Source organism: Hyla sarda, chromosome 4, assembly GCF_029499605.1.
Source record: "Hyla sarda isolate aHylSar1 chromosome 4, aHylSar1.hap1, whole genome shotgun sequence".
NCBI classification, from domain to species: Eukaryota; Metazoa; Chordata; class Amphibia; order Anura; family Hylidae; genus Hyla; species Hyla sarda.
Window position 1 is genome coordinate 6,542,285 of NC_079192.1, and position 19,530 is coordinate 6,561,814.

Below are 19,530 nucleotides of genomic sequence, written 5' to 3' on the forward strand. Positions count from 1 at the left end.
TTTTATACCAGAATCCCTATCTTCACATCCCTTGCCGCCAGATCCACATCCGCTTGTGGGACCGTGCTGAAAAACAAGAGAGGCCTCCCTCTAAATTTTGTTAAGACACCTATTCCCAAGGGTGAGTCCCGTGCCCTTGCCCATGAAAACCTGTTGCTGGTCAAGTATAAGGATAAGAGGGATGTCCTTATGCTGACCACTATTCATGGCAACGGCAGCTCACCTGTCCCTGTGCGAGGTACCACAACACCGGTCCTCAAGCCCGATTGTATTCTGGACTACAATCGGTATATGGGGGGAGTTGATCTTTCTGATCAAGTCCTCAAGCCATATAACGCCATGCGGAAAACAAGGGTATGGTACAAGAAAGTTGCGGTCTACTTGGTACAGGTTGCCATGTACAACTCTTTTGTACTGTCCCAGTACGCTGGCAACACAGGGACATTCCTCCAGTTCCAAGAAGAAGTCCTAAAGGTCCTGATCTTTGATGACTGGGAAAAAGCAGGCCGGACTTCCCAAGGAACTGAAGTAATAGGTGCCAGGATCGTCCCAGGCCAACACTTTCCAGGTGAGGTCCCCCACACTGGAAAGAAGGGACGAGCCCAGAAAAGATGCAGAGTGTGTTACAAGACGGGGATTCGGAAGGACAACACCACTCAATGTAACACTTGCCCAGATAATCCGGGCCTCTGAATTAAGGATTGCTTCAGGGAGTATCACACTTCCATGGAGTTCTAAATTTTCCCTCTCCATTTTAATTTTCCACAATTTGACCCAAATGTACCAAGTCCAGAGTACATTCCAAGTTTTAACCCCATAAAACCACTAAATTGCCCAAAAAAATATTTAATCAAAAAAAAAAAAACTGATAAGACCTCTGGGGGTATTTTTTATAAAAAATGGGTCATGGGTCACTGAGTCACTATCATCGGGGACTTTTTATGTTGCCTCAAATGCGCAGCGCTCTCTCTCCACCTGAGCGGGGTGCGCATTTGAGGCAACAAGTTAGGGACGGCCACACATATCACATTCCAGAATGAGGATTCAGAGCATAGGGTTTGGGGCGGGCATATTTTTTTGTTTTGGCTGTGCTCTGGGTCATCATTCTGGACGCTGTTTACGCCCAGACTTGAGGTATGTTCTTACTCCAAAGAAATTTATTTACACATTTACAATGACATTTTCTCCTTTTACCACTTGTGAAAATGAAAAATTTGGGGTAACCCCAGCATTTTAGTGTAAAAAAAATAAATAAATTTCATTTTCACATCCCACTTCATGAATATTTATCAAACACCTGTGGGGTGTTAAGGCTCTCTGTACCCCTTGTTATGTTCCTTGAGGGGTGCAGTTTCCAAAATAGTATGCCATGTGTTTATTTTTTTTTTGCTGTCCTGGCACCATAGGGGCTTCTTAAATGCAACATGTCCCCCATTTCTGCAAAATTTGCAAATGTGACTCCTTCTCTTCTGAGCATTGTAGCGCTCCCGTAGTGCATTTGACGTCCACTTATGGGGTACTTCCATACTCAGAGGAGATGAGGTTACAAATTTTGGGGGGTATTTTTTGCTATTAACCCTTGCAAAAATGGGAAATTTGGGGGGAAACACACATTTTAGTGGAATTATTTGTTGTTTTTTTTTACATATGCAAAAGTCGTGAAACCCCTGTGGGGTAATAAGGCTCACTTTATTCCTTGTTACGTTCCTCAAGGGGTCTAGTTTCCAAAATGGTATTCCATGTGGTTTTATTTTGCTGTTTTTGCACCATAGGGGCTTCCTAAATGTGACATGCCCCCCGAGCAAAATTTACTCTCAAAAAGACAAATATGACTCCTTCTCTTCTGAGCATTGTAGTTCACCGTAGTGCACTTCAGGTAATCTTATGGGGTACCTCCATACTCAGAAGATGTGGGGTTACAAATTTTGGGGGGTATTTTCTGCTATTAACTCTTGCAAAAATGTGAAATTTGGGGGGAAACACATTTTAGTGAAAAAATTTCCATTTTTTTTTAACATATGCAAAAGTCGGGAAACCCCTGTGGGGTATTAAGGCTCACTTTATTCCTTGTTACGTTCCTCAAGGGGTCTAGTATCCAAAATGGTATGCCATGTGGTTTTCTTTTGCTGTTTTGGCACCAGAGTAGCTCCCTAAATGCGACATGCCCCCGAGCTAAATTTGCTCTCAAAAAGCCAAATATGACTCCTTCTCTTCTGAGCATTGTAGTTCGCCCATAGTGCACTTCAGGTCAACTTATGGGGTACCTCCATACTCAGAAGAGATGGGGTTACAAATTTTGGGGGGTATTTTCTGCTGTTAACCCTTGCAAAAATTTGAAATTTGGGGGGAAACACACATTTTAGTCACTTTTTTTTTTTTTTTTTTTTTTTACAAATGCAGAAGTCGTGAAACCCCTCTGGGGTATTAAGGCTCACTTAATTCCTTGTTACGTTCCTCAAGGGGTCTAGTTTCCAAAATGGTATGCCATGTGGATTTTTTTTGCTGTTCTGGCCCCATAGGGGCTTCCTAAATGCGCCATGCCCCCCAAAAACCATTTCAGAAAAACGTACTCTCCAAAATCCCCTTGTCGCTCTTTCGCTTCTGAGCCCTCTACTGCGCCCGCCGAACACTTTACATAGACATATGAGGTATGTGCTTACTCGAGAGAAATTGGGCTACAAATACAAGTATAAATTTTCTCCTTTTACCCCTTGTAAAAATTCAAAAATTGGGTCTACAAGAACATGCGAGTGTAATAAATGAAGATTGTGAATTTTCTCCTTCACTTTGCTATTCCTGTGAAACACCTAAAGGGTTAAAACGCTGACTGAATGTCATTTTGAATACTTTGGGGGGTGCAGTTTTTATAATGGGGTAATTTGTGGGGTATTTCTGAGATGAAGAACCTTCAAATCCACTTCAAACCTGAACTGGTCCCTGAAAAATAGTGAGTTTGAAAATTTTGTGAAAAATTGGAAAATTGCTGCTGAACTTTGAAGCCCTCTGGTGTCTTCTAAAAGTAAAAACACGCCAATTTTATGATGCAAACATAAAGTAGACATATTGGAAATGTGAATAAAATGTTTTTTTATTTGGAATATCCATTTCCCTTACAAGCAGAGAGCTTCAAAGTTAGAAAAATGCTAAATTTTAAATTTTTTCATCAAATTTTGGGATTTTTCACCAAGAAAGGATGCAAGTATTGACAAAAATTTACCACCATGTTAAAGTAGAATATGTCACGAAAAAACAGTCTCGGAATCAGAATGATAACTAAAAGCATTCCAGAGTTATTAATGTTTAAAGTGACAATGGTCAGATGTTCAAAAAATGTTCTGGTCCTAAGGTGTAAAATGGCCTGGTCCTTAAGGGGTTAATGGGTATGCTTTAAAACACAAGTCCAAAGAGACATCATACGACATGGGGCACTTGGTGTCAGTGGCAGAGTTGATGTCTTGGACTTGTGTTTTAAAGCATACCAATTAAAACTGGAATTTTATCAATGAGCTGGATCAAGTGGATTCATTGTTGCAACCTCCAAGTTTCCCCAGTGTCTACAGGGTGGGCCATTTATATGGATACACCCTAATAAAATGGGAATGGTTGGTGATATTAACTTCCTGTTTGCGGCACATTAGTATATGTGAGGGGGGAATCTTTTCAAGATGGGTGGTGACCATGGCGGCCATTTTGAAGTCGGCCATTTAGAATCCAACTTTCGCTTTTTCAATAGGAAGAGGGTCATGGGACACATTAAACTTATTGGGAATTTCACAAGAAAAACAATGATGTGCTTGGTTTTAACGGAACTTTATTCTTTCATGAATTATTTACAAGTTTCTGACCACTTATAAAATGTGTTCAATGTGCTGCCCATTGTGTTGGATTGTCAATGCAACCCTCTTCTCCCACTCTTCACACACTGATAGCAACACTGCAGGAGAAATGCTAGCACAGGCTTCCAGTATCTATATACACTGCTATATACTATTATATACACCGCAGGAGAAATGCTAGCACAGGCTTCCAGTATCCGTATACACTGCTATATACTACTATATACACCGCAGGAGAAATGCTAGCACAGGCTTCCAGTATCTGTATACACTGCTATATACTACTATATACACCGCAGGAGAAAAGCAGCACAGGCTTCCAGTATTCGTATACACTGCTATATACTACTATATACACCGCAGGAGAAATGCTAGCACAGGCTTCCAGTATCCGTATACACTGCTATATACTACTATATACACAGCAGGAGAAATGCTAGCACAGGCTTCCAGTATCCGTATACACTGCTATATACTACTATATACACCGCAGGAGAAATGCTAGCACAGGCTTCCAGTATCCGTATACACTGCTATATACTACTATATACACAGCAGGAGAAATGCTAGCACAGGCTTCCAGTATCCGTATACACTGCTATATACTACTATATACACCGCAGGAGAAATGCTAGCACAGGCTTCCAGTATCCGTATACACTGCTATATACTACTATATACACCACAGGAGAAATGCTAGCACAGGCTTCCAGTATCCGTAGTTTCAGGTGCTGCAGAATGTCAAAACAAAAATTGGAACAGGACCCTCAGTTTACGCAGAAGATTTTGTTAAGTGATGAGGCAAACTTTTATGTGAATGGTGAAGTAAACAAACAAAACCACCGCTATTGATCTGACACTAACCCACATTGGATAGATCCCTCCAAGACTGTTGGAACACAAAAATTTATGGTATGGTGTGGTACATGGGATACAAAGATAGTGGGGCCATTCTTCATCAATGGAAACCTCAAGGCCACTGGATATGTGAAATTGCTACATGATGATGTGTTTCCCTCTTTATGCACTGAAGCTGGCACATTCCCTGAGTTTTTCTAGCAATATGGTGACCACCACATTATGGGTGTCAGGTCCGAGCATTTCTAGATGAACAGTTTCCTGGAAAGTGGATTGGTCATCGTGGGACGGTTAAATGGCCCCCAAGGTCTCCCGATCAGACCCCCTTAGACTTTTATCTTTGGGATCATCTGAAGGCAAGTGTCTATGCTGTGAAGATACTAGATGTGCAGCACCTGAAACTACGCATACTAGAAGCCTGTGCTAACATTTTTCCTGCGGTGTATACAGTAGTATATAGCAGTGTATACGGATCCTGGAAGCCTGTGCTAGCATTTCTCCTGCGGTGTATATAGTAGTATATAGCAGTATATAGAGAAGAGGGTTGCATTGACAATCCAATACAATGGGCAGCACATTGAACACATTTTATAAGTGGTCAGAAACTTGTAAATAATTCATGAAATAATAAAGTTACGTTAAAACCAAGCACATCATTGTTTTTCTTGTGAAATTCCCAATAAGTTTGATGTGTCACATGACCCTCTTCCTATTGAAAAAACAAAAGTTGGATTTAAAATGGCCCGCTTCAAAATGGCCGCCATGGTCACCACCCATCTTGAAAAGTTTTCCCCCTCACATATACTAATGTGCCACAAACAGGAAGTTAATATCACCAACCATTCCCATTTTATTAAGGTGTATCCATATAAATGGCCCACCCTCTGACCATGGCATCTAAGCGGTTAAATGAACAGCTTCAGCATGAACTCTGACGTCTGCTGCAAATTGAAAATTTGCTACCTATGTCCTCACACTACATGTGAGGTTAAAGGGGATCAGAGGGTTGGAGCCCCTAAAGGGAACTTTAAAAAATAGTTTCTTGTATGGCTTTCATAATGTCTTTATTTCTTAAACTGTATATTATGGGGTTAATGAAGGGGGTAAACACGGTATACAGAAGAGACAGGATTTTACCAATAGTCAATGTTTTTCCCTTTGTTGGGACAACATAAACACTGGACAAAGAGCAGTAGAATATGGAGACCACAATGAGGTGGGAGCTACAGGTTGAGAAGGCTTTCTGTCTACTGATATTGGATTGGATCCTTACAATGGTGGAAATAATATTCACATATGACACTATTATTATTACAATCTGGATAAAAAGCACTGGGGACCCTAGTAGAGAAACTTCCAATGCAACAACGTGATCACCTGAACAGGCAATGTCTAACAATGGGACAAGATCACAGAAGAAATGGTCAATTATATTTCTTCCACAAAACTTTAGTATAAATAACGTTAACGTGTCCGCAACCGCCATGAAGAGAACGGCCAGCCAACATGCAACAACCAACTTCACACAATATGTATTTGTCATGATAGAGGAGTAACGGAGAGGATTACAGATGGCCACATATCTGTCATAAGACATCACAGTGAGGAGGAAACATTCAAATACTTCCGAAGAACAGAAGAAAAAAAATTGTGTAATACAGCCAATAAAACTAATGGTCTCTCCATTGTTTAGTAAAGTGTAAAGGGTGTTGGGGACAATAATTGTGGTTAATAAGATGTCATTGATAGACAGTTGTGAAATGAAGAAGTACATTGGGGTGTGAAGGTTCTTGCTGACGGACACCAGGGTGATGATCAGGAGGTTCCCCCAAAGTGTGCAAAAGCTAGTCCAAAGAAGAAGAGAGAAGAGCAAAATCCTTAAATCTTTGCTGACTCTAAATCCCAAAAGGAAAAAGTCTGTAAATGAAGTCAGATTGTTCTCCTGTAAAAATTGTCAACAAAGGACTGGAAATTAAGATGACATCACATTTAATTTTATTATGGTAAATGTATTATTGTTGTTGTTATTAATATTAATATAAATAATATGATTATTATGAATGCTGGAGGGTTTAATTAGTGAGGGTCCAGGTCCTAGGACCCCCACTGATCGCTAAAAAATGGCAGAATTGCTCCTCTGGTCAGTGACACCCTTCACATCTGCTTGGTTCTCCACTTACAGCCAAGAGAACTGTTACGGCTTTATCATGGAATTCTAATAAATCTATATACTGCTAGCACAGTTTTTGAGAAGAGTCCTTTGTTTTAACATTTGGTGGGGGTCTCAGCACACGGACTCCACCGATCAAATCTTTAACATGTCATACCAGACGTTAAAATGAAAGGTACACTTTCAATCATTATGATAGCTGCGATTGATAGTCGCCCTTCGTCAACAACCCCTCACAGATCATGATCTAAAAATTTGATGGCATCTATGAAGTACAAAGGGGGATTCCATTGTGCACTGTCCTCCGCTCCTCCACCGTGATTGCATGGCCTAATTTATTGCAATTTAGTGGCATTTCAGTATTATAGACTACCATAAAAATCATAAGTAAAGATTCCCTAGGTTAAACAAAAAAGTTTAACCTCTTAAGGACCCACGATGTACCCGTATGCCCTAGTCCCGTTACCGAAGTTTGAAGCGTATACAACAGACACAGAAAAAAGTAGTGGCACCAGTACCTTGTTATGCAGCTCCAGAGATGGACCATATAGGTATGCGGGAAACCAGACAGAAATAATCAGAAAGCAGTGGTGCTAGGACAATGAAAGCGTAGGGAGGCCGGAAGAAGCGCATTTGTATGCGTAAAACCGCCGGCAGTCACATGTGAGTGCCCCATGCCACTTTGTCTCCGATACAGGTTTAGCAGCCCGAGATGGGAGCTGAAGATCCAGAATCTTTACGGTGAGTGCAGGACACCGTTTTTTCGTATTACTGCATTGAAGTTTGAAGCATGCTCACGAGCTGAGCACTCTTTATCCCCGATGGGTCCCAGGTCCTATCTGCAGGCAGGACCCACAATTAATGCCGGACATCACCGAAGTTGAATGTGGCATCTAAATGCAGAATCTAATGATGATGGCAGGTCAGCTGAGATGATCAGAACATCCATGGGGAAATTGCGAGTCCCGATCAGCTGAGTGGATGTCGGGAGGGTCCTTACCTGACTCCTTGCCGTCCAATCTGTGCTCTGATGCTCCAGTCAGCCATGGCAGGCTAAAGCAGCAGAGCACCAATAACACTGATGTAACGTCGAGCGCTCCGGGTCCCTTATCCATCCCGGAGCGCTCGTGGCGTCTGGTCTCCTGCAGCGCCCCGGTCTCTCACTCTGACCGGGAGCGCTGCTACAGTGCTGCCGAAGGGGATGCGATCCGTATGGCGGCACAAGTCCGCTTGCGGATCGCATCCCGTTCTGATTACCTGTCCTGTCCTCTGTCTCAGCCCCAACGCGCGCGGTCCCGCTCTCTAGGGCGCGCGCGCGTCGGGTCTCTCAGATTTAAAGGGCCAGTGCACCATTAATTGGTGCCTGGCCCAATCTGTTTCTAATCAGTCCTAATTACTGTGAATACTATATAAACTCACTTCCCCTTCCTGTCCCTGCCGGATCTTGTTTCCTAGTGCCTTGTGAAAGTGTTAAGTGTGTGCCATAACCTGTGTATCCAGACCTTCTGCTGTTGCACCTGACTACGAACCATTGCCGCCTGCCCTGACCTTCTGCTACGTCTGACCTCGCCTCTGTCTAGTCCTTCTGTACCACGCCTATCTCAGCTGTCAGTGAGGTCGAGTCTCTATCGGGGGATACGACCTGGGAGTTATTGCCGCAGCAAGCCCATCCCGCCTTGCGGCGGGCTCTGGTGGAAACCAGTAACTCCTTAGAACCGGTCCCCCAGTACGGCCCGCGTCATCGCCTCACTGACCAGATCCGGCCATGGATTCCGCTGAGATGCCACTGCCAAGTCTCGCTGACCTCGCCACCGTGGTCGCCCAACAAGGACAACAGCTGTCGCAGTTGACCGCCATGCTACAGCAGCTTCTGCCTCTACAGCAGCAACCATCTCCTCCGCCAGCTTCAGCTTCTCATCCGCAGCAAGTTGCCGCCCCCCAGACTCCGCCTCTCTCTACCTGATAAGTTTGATGGGGACTCTAAGATGTGCCGTGGGTTCCTATCCCAATGTTCCCTGCACCTCGAGATGATATCGGACCAGTTCCCCACAGAATGGTCTAAGGTGGCTTTCGTGGTCAGTCTTTTGTCTGGAAAGGCCTTGTCACACCGCTTTGGGACCGCAACGATCCTGCCACTGCTTCCGTCCAGACCTTCTTTTCCGAAGTACGTAGTGTCTTTGAGGAGCCGGCCCGGGAACTCTTCAGTGGGAGAATATGCCATACAGTTCCGTACCCTCGCCTCTGAACTCGCCTGGAACAATGAGGCCCTCTGCGCGACCTTCAAGAAAGGTTTATCCAGCCACATCAAAGATGTTCTGGCCACACAAGAAATTCCTGCTACCCTGTCTGAACTTATCCAGTTATCCGCATTGATATGGGTTCTTCTGAAACACGCCAGGAGCTCCGCCAATAAAAGGATCTAGATCACTGGGTACCTATCTTCCAGAATCCTCTGCAACCTATTCCTGTGCCTCCCGCCGAGGAGGCTATGCAAGTGGATCGGTCTCGCCTGACCCAAGAAGAGAGGACTCATCTCAGAAACAAAAATTTATGCCTGTACTGTGCTAGTACCGAACATTTCCTAGTGGACTGCCCTATTCGTCCTCCGTGTCTGGGAAACGCACGCACCCTGTTCACATTGGGAGTCCAGATTTATCTACCTGCCAATACTAAGACTTCCTTCTCCGCTGTGGCCTTTCTGGACTCAGGTTCAGCATGAAATTTCATTCAAGCCTGTCTCATCAATAAATTCAATATCCCTGTTACCCGACTCGTCAAACCTCTCATCATTTCATCTGTGAATGGAGAAAGTCTGGTCAGCGTCGTGCGTTACCGCACACAACCTCTGCTCATGAGTGTTGGAGTTCACCATCATGAAAATATAGATTTTTTTGTCTTACCCAACTGTACCTCAGAAATTCTTCTTGGCTTGCCCTGGCTCCAACGTCACTAGCCTAGCCTCGACTGGGCCACTGGGGACATTAAGAGTTGGGGATCTTCCTACCACAAGCGATGTCTCCACCCAATTCCTTCCAGCCAAGTCTCCATTGCTACACCTTTGCCTGGCCTTCCCGAGGTCTGTCTGGACTATTCTGATTTCTTTGAAAAGCAAGCCGAAGTTTTTCCTCAGCACATCTTTCCTCCAGAGTCTCCGATCTCCCCTGCTCCTGTTCCTACCTTTGGCATGCCAGCCACCAGTGTCCCTGCCAAACCAGCTGTATCTGCCCCTTCCTATGGTATACCAGCATCTAATGTGTCTGCAGCTGCTCCCTCTTCTTCTCTCTCTGGGAAGTCCCAGCCTGGTCCCGCTTTTAGTTCGTCTTCTTCTAGTGTCCCTGATTACCTACTCGTCCGCAGATTTCTGGGATCCAAAGAGAGGAGGAGACCTAAGGGGGAGACCTAAGACTGTAACACCAAGTGCTCCAGGTCCCGTATCCATCCTGGAGCGCTCGCGGCGTCTGGTCTCTGCAGCACCCCGGTCTCTCACTCTGTCCGGGAGTGCTGCTACAGTGCTGCAGACGGGGATGCGATCCGCATGGCGGCGCTAGTCCGCTTGCAGATCGCATCCCATTCTGATTACCTGCCCCGTCCTCTGTCTCAGCCCCGACGCGCGCAGTCCCACTCTCTAGGGTGCGCGCGCGCGTCGGGTCTCTCAGATTTAAAGGGCCAGTGCACCATTAATTGGTGCCTGGCCCAATCTGTTCCTAATCAGTCCTAATTACTGTGAATACTATATAAACTCACTTCCCCTTCCTGTCCCTGCCAGATCTTGTTGCCTAGTGCCTTGTGAAAGCGTTTAGTGTGTGCCATAACCTGTGCATCCAGACCTTCTGCTGTTGCCCCTGACTACGAACCATTGCCGCCTGCCCTGAGCTTCTGCTACGTCTGACCTCGCCTCTGTCTAGTCCTTCTGTACCACGCCTATCTCAGCTGTCAGTGAGGTCGAGTCGCTATCGGGGGATACGACCTGGGAGTTACCGCCGCAGCAAGCCCATTCCGCCTTGCGGCGGGCTCTGGTGAAAACCAGTAACTCCTTAGAACCGGTCCCCCGATACGGCCTGCGTCATCGCCTCACTGACCAGAGGATCCACTACCTGCATACCAGTCCGGATTGTGACAACTGATCAATGCTGTGCCAAAGTTTAGCATTGAACATCGTATGCAATCTAAAGATTGCCTGTTATAGCTCCCTATGGGGACTTAAAAAACGTAAAAAGTGTAAATAAAAGAATTTTTAAAAGTTAATTAAGCCCCTCCCCTAGTGGGGGAATCATCCCACTCTTCCCATTTTTTAAATAAAATTATGTAATAAAAAAGTAAAGATAAACATATGTGGTACCGCCGCATGAATAAATATCCAAGCTATTAGAATATAATGTTAGTAAAATTTTTGCTCACTACATATACTATAAAAAATATATGAAAAGCGATCAAAATGTCCCATCAAAACTAACATGGTACCAATAAAAATTACAGCTTACAGCGCCAAAAATCATCATATAGCTGTGTATGTGGAAAAACAAAAAAAGTTAATGGGGTCAGAAAAGGACAGTTTTTAGCATACTAATTTTGGTGCATGCAGCTTACATTTTTTTTAAGTAGTTAAATAAAATAAAACCTGCACCACTCTAAAACATAAAGGGAACACTAAGATGACACATCCTAAATCTGAATGAATGAACTAATCGTATGAAATAATTTCATATTTGCATAGTTGTCACGTTCAAAATCAAAGGAGTCACACTCAAAATCAAAGTGGAAAACCACACTACTTAGTAACGGCAGTTGCAAAGTGGATCCGTTGAACCTGTGTGGATGATGGCGTGGGCTGTACCAGGGAGTGGGTGCCGCTGGTTTTCACCAGAGCCCTCTGCAAAGCGGGATGGACTTGCAGCGGCAGGCGGCACCCTGGTCGCTACCCCTGATAAGACTCGTCCACACAGGCTGCCGAGGTGTAACGTGGTACAGGAAGGATGAGGCAAACTCATAGTCGGGGATAGGCTGGAAGGTCAGGACAGGCGGCACTGGAGCATGGTCCGGGAACGGAGCTGAAGGAACTGGTACACGTAATAGCAGAACACATAGGAGGTATGCTTTTTCTTAGGCATCAAGGCACAAAGATCCGTAAAGGGGAAACAGGAAGTGCTGATATTTATAGAGTCAGCAAGCAGCAGTAAGCAATTAAGGGCATACTGGCCCTTTTAATCGCAGAGAGCCAGTGCGCGCCCTAGAGGGTGGGTACACACATGCCAGCGACCTGGAACAGCGGAGGAAGCAGAAGGTGAGTAATGGCCCAGCGTTCGCATGTGGCTGTAACCCACGATGCGAACCGCGGCACCGCTGGCAGAGGAGGATGGGGTAGGAGAGCGTTCGCAGCCAAAGCGCTAGTTGTAACATACAGGCTGATCCAACTTTGATGTAATGTCTGTTAAACAAGTCAAAATGAGACTCAGTAGTGTGTGTGTGTGGCCTCCACGTGCCCGTATGATCTCCCTACAACACCTGGGCGTGCTCCTGATGAGGCGGCGGATATGGTCTCACAAGGGGTCTGAGAATCTCATCTCGGTACCTAATGGCAGTCAGGATACCACTGGCAAGCACATGGAGGGCTGTGCGGCCCCCCAAAGAAATGCCGCCCCACACCATTACTGAGCCACCACCAAACCAAGTATGTTGCAAGCAGCAGAACGTTCTCCACAACGTCTCCAGACTCTGTCACGTCTGTCACATGTGCTCAGTGTGAACCTGCTTTCATCTGTGAAGAGCACAGGGCACCAGTGGGGAATTTGCCAATCTTGGCGTTATCTGGCAAATGGCAAACGTCCTGCACGGTGTTGGGCTGCAAGCACAACCCCCACCTGTGGACATCGGGCCCTTATACCCCCCTCATGAAGTCTGTTTCTGACCATTTGAGTGGACACATGCACATTTGTGGCCTGCTGGAGGTCATTTTTCAGGGCTCTGGCAATGCTCCTCCAGCGGTCCTGCTGCTGGGTTGTTTCCCTCCTACGGCCTCCTCCACGTCTCCTGATGTACTGGCCTGTCTCCTGGTAGCGCCTTAATGCTCTGGACACTACGCTGACAGACACAGCAAACCTTCTTGCCACAGCTCGCATTGATGTGCCATCCTGGATGAGCTGCACTACCTGAGCCACTTGTGTCGGTTGTAGACTCTGTCTCATGCTACCACTAGAGTGAAAGCACCGCCAGCATTCAAAGTGACCAAAACATCAGCCAGGAAGCATAGGAATTGAGAGGTGGTCTGTGTTTACCACCTGCAGAACCACTCCTTTATAGGGGTTGTCTTGCCAATTGCCTATAATTTCCACCTGTTGTCTGTTCCATGTGAAATTGATTGTCAATCAGTGTTCTTCCTGAGTGGACAGTGGGATTTCACAGAAGTGTCATTGACTTGGCGTTACACTGTGTTGTTTAAGTGTTCCCTTTATTTTTTTGAGCAGTGTATATTGAACAGGCATCCTTGTAATCGTATGGACCTACAGAATAAAGATAAGGTGTCATTTTTAGCAAAAAGTGCACTGCGTAGAATCGGAAGCTCCCAAAAGTTACAACATGGCAATTTCATTTAATTCACTTCACATGAGTTTTGTCATTAAAAATTACAACTAGTGATGCAAAAAAACAAGCCCTTATATGGGTCTGTAGGTGCAACATTGAAGGTTTTTTAGCTTTCAGAAGGGAAGAAGGGAAAAAACAAAAGCGCAAAAAACAAAATTTGCCTTTAGTACACTTAGTCAGATGACAGGATAGAAAATAATCTGTACATGGATTTAAGCCTCAAAGTGGGAAAAGTCTGGTTCCTTTGATACAAAATGCTAAATTGTTAGTCCAGAGTGATTCTCCTGCCTGGGCGGTATAGTTGCAGAGGCAGGGATACAACACCCAGCAAGTTCCGTGCATAAGCCTTTTTTGATGACTCAGACTCATGCACAGAACTTGCTAGGCATCGTATTTAACCTTGACAAATCTACTGCCCAGCATGAGATGCATTTCTCAGGAGACCAAAACTGGACTTATACTTTAAATCTAAAATCAGATTTCACCTATAGGGCGTCACTTTTCCACAGCTCCAGCTTGGTTCTTGGTACTCTACAGATCTCAGGACTTTAGTGTTAGGATATTTTCTGATAACTAACTCTCTGAGGAACATGAAATGTACCAAGGCAGGATAAGAACATGACCAGATGAGGCAGATTTGTTGCAGATAATTTATCCTATACATCAGAAATGCATGGATTTATGTAAGCTCCATTGAAATGACAGTTTTAGATGTTTGGGAAACACATCTGCAGCCCCTGACTGGTAGAATGTTGATGAGTACCATTGATAGCATTGGACATCTTTCAGTCTTTTAGCTGGGCCAAGAATGTTAGCTTAAGGATGTGACGCTTGCAACTGACCCACCCCTTTAAGTGAGAAGAAATGTATCGGGCTGTCTCAACAAAGATACAGAAGTGGAGTCTTGAGGAGCCAGCATCCTTTAATATTCTTTTACTGAGCTCTGTTTCTGCTTTTAGGAGTCTGATAGGCTTATATAAAGATCCACATTCTATACTCCATGACAAATGGAATGATGTGGAATTCATTGGTAGAGACATCTTCTGATTATCTGGTCCATACATATGCTTTTAGTTCTCTCTGATGCTGACATTAAAGGGGTACTCTGCCCCTAGACATCTTATCCCCTATCCAAAGGATAATGGATAAGATGTCTGATCGCAGGAGTCGCACCGCTGGGGACCCTCCACAATCTCGGCTACGACACCCCAGACATCCAGTGCATGGAGCGAATTTCACTCCATGCCGGAAGACTGGCAATGGAGGGCGGAGGCTCGTCACACCCCGCTTGTGATGACATGACCATGCCCCCTCCCTTATACTTGCATTGAGGGGGTGTGGTCATGATGTCACAAGCAGGACGCGGCTGTGACATCACGAGCCTCCGGCACTGTACCCGATGTGCTAGACAAACGCGAGGTACAGCAGAGATTGTGGGGACCCCCGGGATCAGACATCTTATCCCTATCCAAAGGATAGGGGATAACATGTCTAGGGGCGGAGTACCCCTTTAAGTACCCCAAAGAGTGCCTTTGGTCAGGGACTGGAGATGACCTTGAGCCCACCATCTACTGCCAAAGCTTCAGACTTATCAATTGCCTCTCCAAAGGAAAAGAAAGGCTCTCTGGAAGAAAAAGCAGAAGAAGTTGGAACCAGTAGAAGAAAGGCACAAGTTACATAAAGCCAAAATCATAAAACAATTTGCCAGGAAGGGGAAACATGAGACAGAAGTTCTGCAGAAAGCTGAAGAAGAAATATGGACTTCTAAAATGAAAGCCAGAAAGCCGAAAAATATCAGCAAAACTGGAGCGAGAATTGAAGAAGAAAGAGAATAAGATCAGAAATGGAAAATACATCAAAGGGAAAGTCTTGTCAGAGAAGGGTCCCCGGCATTTCAAAGCTTATCCCATCAGTGTTCCTCCTGTATATATTCATCAGCTGTATATAATGCATCATATTTTCTAGCTTGTGAGGAAGCCTTTTACTCATGTAGAGGGACATTTATCAAAGCATTTAGTAGGTTTGTTTTTTGCTTAAAATTGTTGCAAAAAAGTTGCCTGTGTGACTACTCTATTTTTTGGCCTACTTTTTGATTGTGCAGTGACCTAGGCAAAAAAAAAAAAAAAAAAAAGAAACTTGCTTACCAAAGCAAAAAGTGGTTTTTGACTTGCAGTGGTCAGAGATTTACCAAGTGTGAAAGTCTCAAAAAAGTTGCATCGCATGAAAAAAACTACTTAATTTACTCCAGCTCAGACATGGAGCAGAAAAAGCCCCTAGCAAAGCAAAAATAAAAAATTGCTTACATGAAAGAAATTTATAAACAGGCTGAAACCAGTTGATAATTAAGTCGCACATAAGCAAAAAAAATAACTAAAAAAAGGAATACATAAGCAAACATTGATAAATGTCCCCCATAGTCTTCTTACTGTGTGGTTACTGTTGTATTTTACTGATGTGGGATCCTGCAGTGTTCATTGCTTAGGAGGCTGTCTGGTGTGGTTGTTATGAACAGCCAGGACTCACTACCAGTGACGGACATCTCCAATCACACAGATTATCCACCATTTACTCTTAAGATCCCGGGATCAATGTCAATCATGACATCAAAAAGATAAAAATGAAGGTGTAAGGGTTTGGGGGATTATTGAATACCATGCAGCATGATTGCAGGGATACAATGAGTTAAAATGGTGGCAGGAGGACTTCTCTGCAAAGGATCATCCCTTTTCTTGTACAGTCCTGCCACAGGAGGGAGCTGTTATCACTGATCAATGATGGCAAAGCACTGAACAGTGAACCCTATGAGCACTTAAAAAGTGTAAAGTAAAAAATAAAATACAAATAAAACAAAATACAAGATAATAAAAAAATTAAACACACCCCTTTTCCCATTTTACAAAAAATAAATAAATAAATAAAGCCAAAAGAACAAATAAAAAAATTACTATTTAGTATCAACACATGCAGAATTATGAAAACTTTTAAATATAATGTTAATGATACCGTACAGTGAACAGCCTAAACGTTAAGAAAAAATATATAAAATAAAAAAAAGGCCAGAATTGCTGATTCTCCTTAGTTCATGGAATTACAGATGTCCCATCAAAGTATTTGGTCTTACGCTAAGTTTCCACTTGTTTTTTTTTTTTTCTGGCAGTTGTTGGAAAACTGCCACTGCAGTTTTTGAGCCAAATCCAGAAATGTATTCAAAAGGAATAGGAAATATAAAGGAAGGACTTAGACTTCTCCTTCCTCATGGATCCACTTCTGACTTTGGCTGTCAAAAGCTGTCAGAAAAAAAAAAAAAAAAGACAAGTGGAAACTTAGCCTTAAAGTGAATTTTATGGTAACTAATAATGAAACAAACGTCAAAGGAAAAAATTGATAATTTTATTATCTCATAATTATTAAAGAGTCAAATCAATCAGCCACCTTTTCTGTCTCTTATACTGAGGATTGATAATTCACGTCTAAGGAAGGGCATACCATTTAAGTCAATGTCAAACTATTCTTATCATAGAACATAACGCTTAAAAGTTTGCTCTTATATACTTGGTTGCATGAAATATTGAGTACTGAAATATCCTATAAGACAACGAATCTCAACACTTCCCAGTTCACTGGACTCCTCTTTGAAGTATCAGATGCATAAAAAGTCTAAGGACTAAGATGAGGACAGATGGGTCAACCTCTTCAGAAATTACCTTTAACAGAGAGTTTTCAAGGTGCAAACCATGACCAAGGTCTATCGACTACACCACCGTACCAGACAATGAGTGAGACTCAAGATTTACCAAGGTCATGGTTTGTAGGATATCACTTTTGGACAAGTACTGGAGAATAGAATTGATATGGATTTACCCATGAGAAGACTCAGATCAGTGATTTCCGCTTTGTCATGTTATATTATCTCTTCTGCATCTACTACTTACAATCGATGTGTTCATGTTTCTAGAGATTTGTGTTTGTCATACGAGGAAAAATAAATCCCAATTAGAACAAAAAATATCAGAGGCTTTATATGGTAGTCGGCACAAACATATATCATAGGCAGTAGTATTAGACTGCAGAGTGAGCAGAGATTTATATACGTGTAAAGTCAAGGTTCTAGGATAATAAGGCAGTGGATATATTAGTCACATGGTCTCTTGTGTCTGTGCTCTCTACTGTTCCTCATTATCGGCATAAATACTTTATAGCATTAATACGTCTCGCATGGTAAAATTCCTTGAGGAAATGTTAACAAAATCTTCAATAGAAACAAAAATATAAGAATAAAACTTCATACACAATCCAGAAGATGTATATTAAATTGAAATACCATTAAATCTCTCTATTTTGACTTGAAAAATAGACATGATAGGTAGAAAACAGGAAAGCCCTATGTTTGTTCCACCCACTGCCCCTACCTAACGATGATCTGCACTAAATGCCTCCCAAATAGGCAATGGTGCCTACACTTACTATGTTAATGGAGAGCTAAAGGGAGCATCTGACATGCCAGAACCATGACACATGGCTGAGGTAAGGTAAAATTTACAGCGACATGAGGTAATCCATAGTAACTAATAGTGTTTTTTAAGTGTTCCAAGACTTCAAACATTAGTGAATTGCAAAAAGATTGATGTCCCTAAATAGTGAAAAAGAAAATATTTTGTATGAAAAAAAAGGGTTGTGTATGTTTAGGCTTGGTTGGTAGTAGCAGCAGCAAGGGTGATGGTGGACTGCTAAGAGTTGCAGCCAGCAGGCAGTGGAGGACTGGTTGTAGTTGTAGTAGCCAGTGGACAGGACAGCGGGTAGTGCTGGACTGGCTGGACTTGTAGTATCCAGCGAACTGCAGGTAGTGGTGGGCTGGAGGGAGTTGTAGTAGCCAGCAGACAGCAGACAGTGGTGGACTGGTGGGAGATATAGTAGCAAGTGAACAGCAGGCAGTCATGGACTGATGGGAGGTGTAGTAGTCAGTGGCATCTGGTACAGGAGATTTGAAGTCCTCACTGATCCATCTCTGATTAATTTTAATAAACGTGAGTTTTTACACATTGCTAGCTGACAATATTGTTTGTTTAAGACCGACGACACCTCCTGCCATGCTGATCTCTTTCTCTGATGCTATCTAAGTAAAAACCCAGATTTAAAATTATGATCATATATTTCTATTTGACAGATGTTTGGTGCTGTAAAGCTGTGGCAAGCTGCCTGTGTGACTTCTCCTTATAAAAATCCAATTTATCCTCCTCAGAAGGTGGAAAAAATTTCCCCATTTTGGCTTCATACTGAGGGCCTAAGAGTGTTGCTATCCAGTAGTAATTTCTTTCCTTTATATTTGCTATATACTTGTCACTGCGCAGGCAATAAATCATACCTTTTTCCATCCTTGCCAGCTTTTTCAAGGCCATGGCTTGTTCCACCTATGTCCCATACTGAAAAGTTTGGCCAACATGGTCCTTGTCGTCACCATCATCATCACTGTCACCTTGTATAGGTTAATTTCCCTTTGACAAATATTCATTTCCAAATCCTTCTCCGCAGGCCCCACTTGCTCCTCCTCCTCCTCTTCCCCCTAAATGAGAACATCCATACTGCTGCCAGCCAGATGTGAACTCTCCTCTATCTCTTCTAACTCAATCATCACCGTGAGTATTTCCTCCAGAAGGAATATAAGTGACATTACATCACTAATTACACCATTGTTCTTGCTGGCAATCTTGTGGCCTCTTCTAAAGGCTTGAGAATGTGACAGGTGTTTCTGATAAGCTGTCAAAGCCTCAGCTGAAAGTCACATTGGCTCCAAAAATTGTCTGTCTGCTGCATTAGGAAGTTTGTCACCACTTTGCGCTGCTGGTAGAGGCGCAATATTTCCTACACATAGCCAACACATCACTGATACTGCTACAATTTTCCCAAAAAAGTTTGATAACATTCAGCATGCGTGCCATACAGGTGTGCCATTCCTCCTAGATGCAGCTCCTTTACAATGTTTGTGGTGTTTTTGGCAACTATGTTTCCTAATTTCAGATGTCAACAAAAACACCAGTGTAAAACTTCCTGTTGTAGACAGGGCAGCAGCTTCTCAACTGTGTGGCTTTT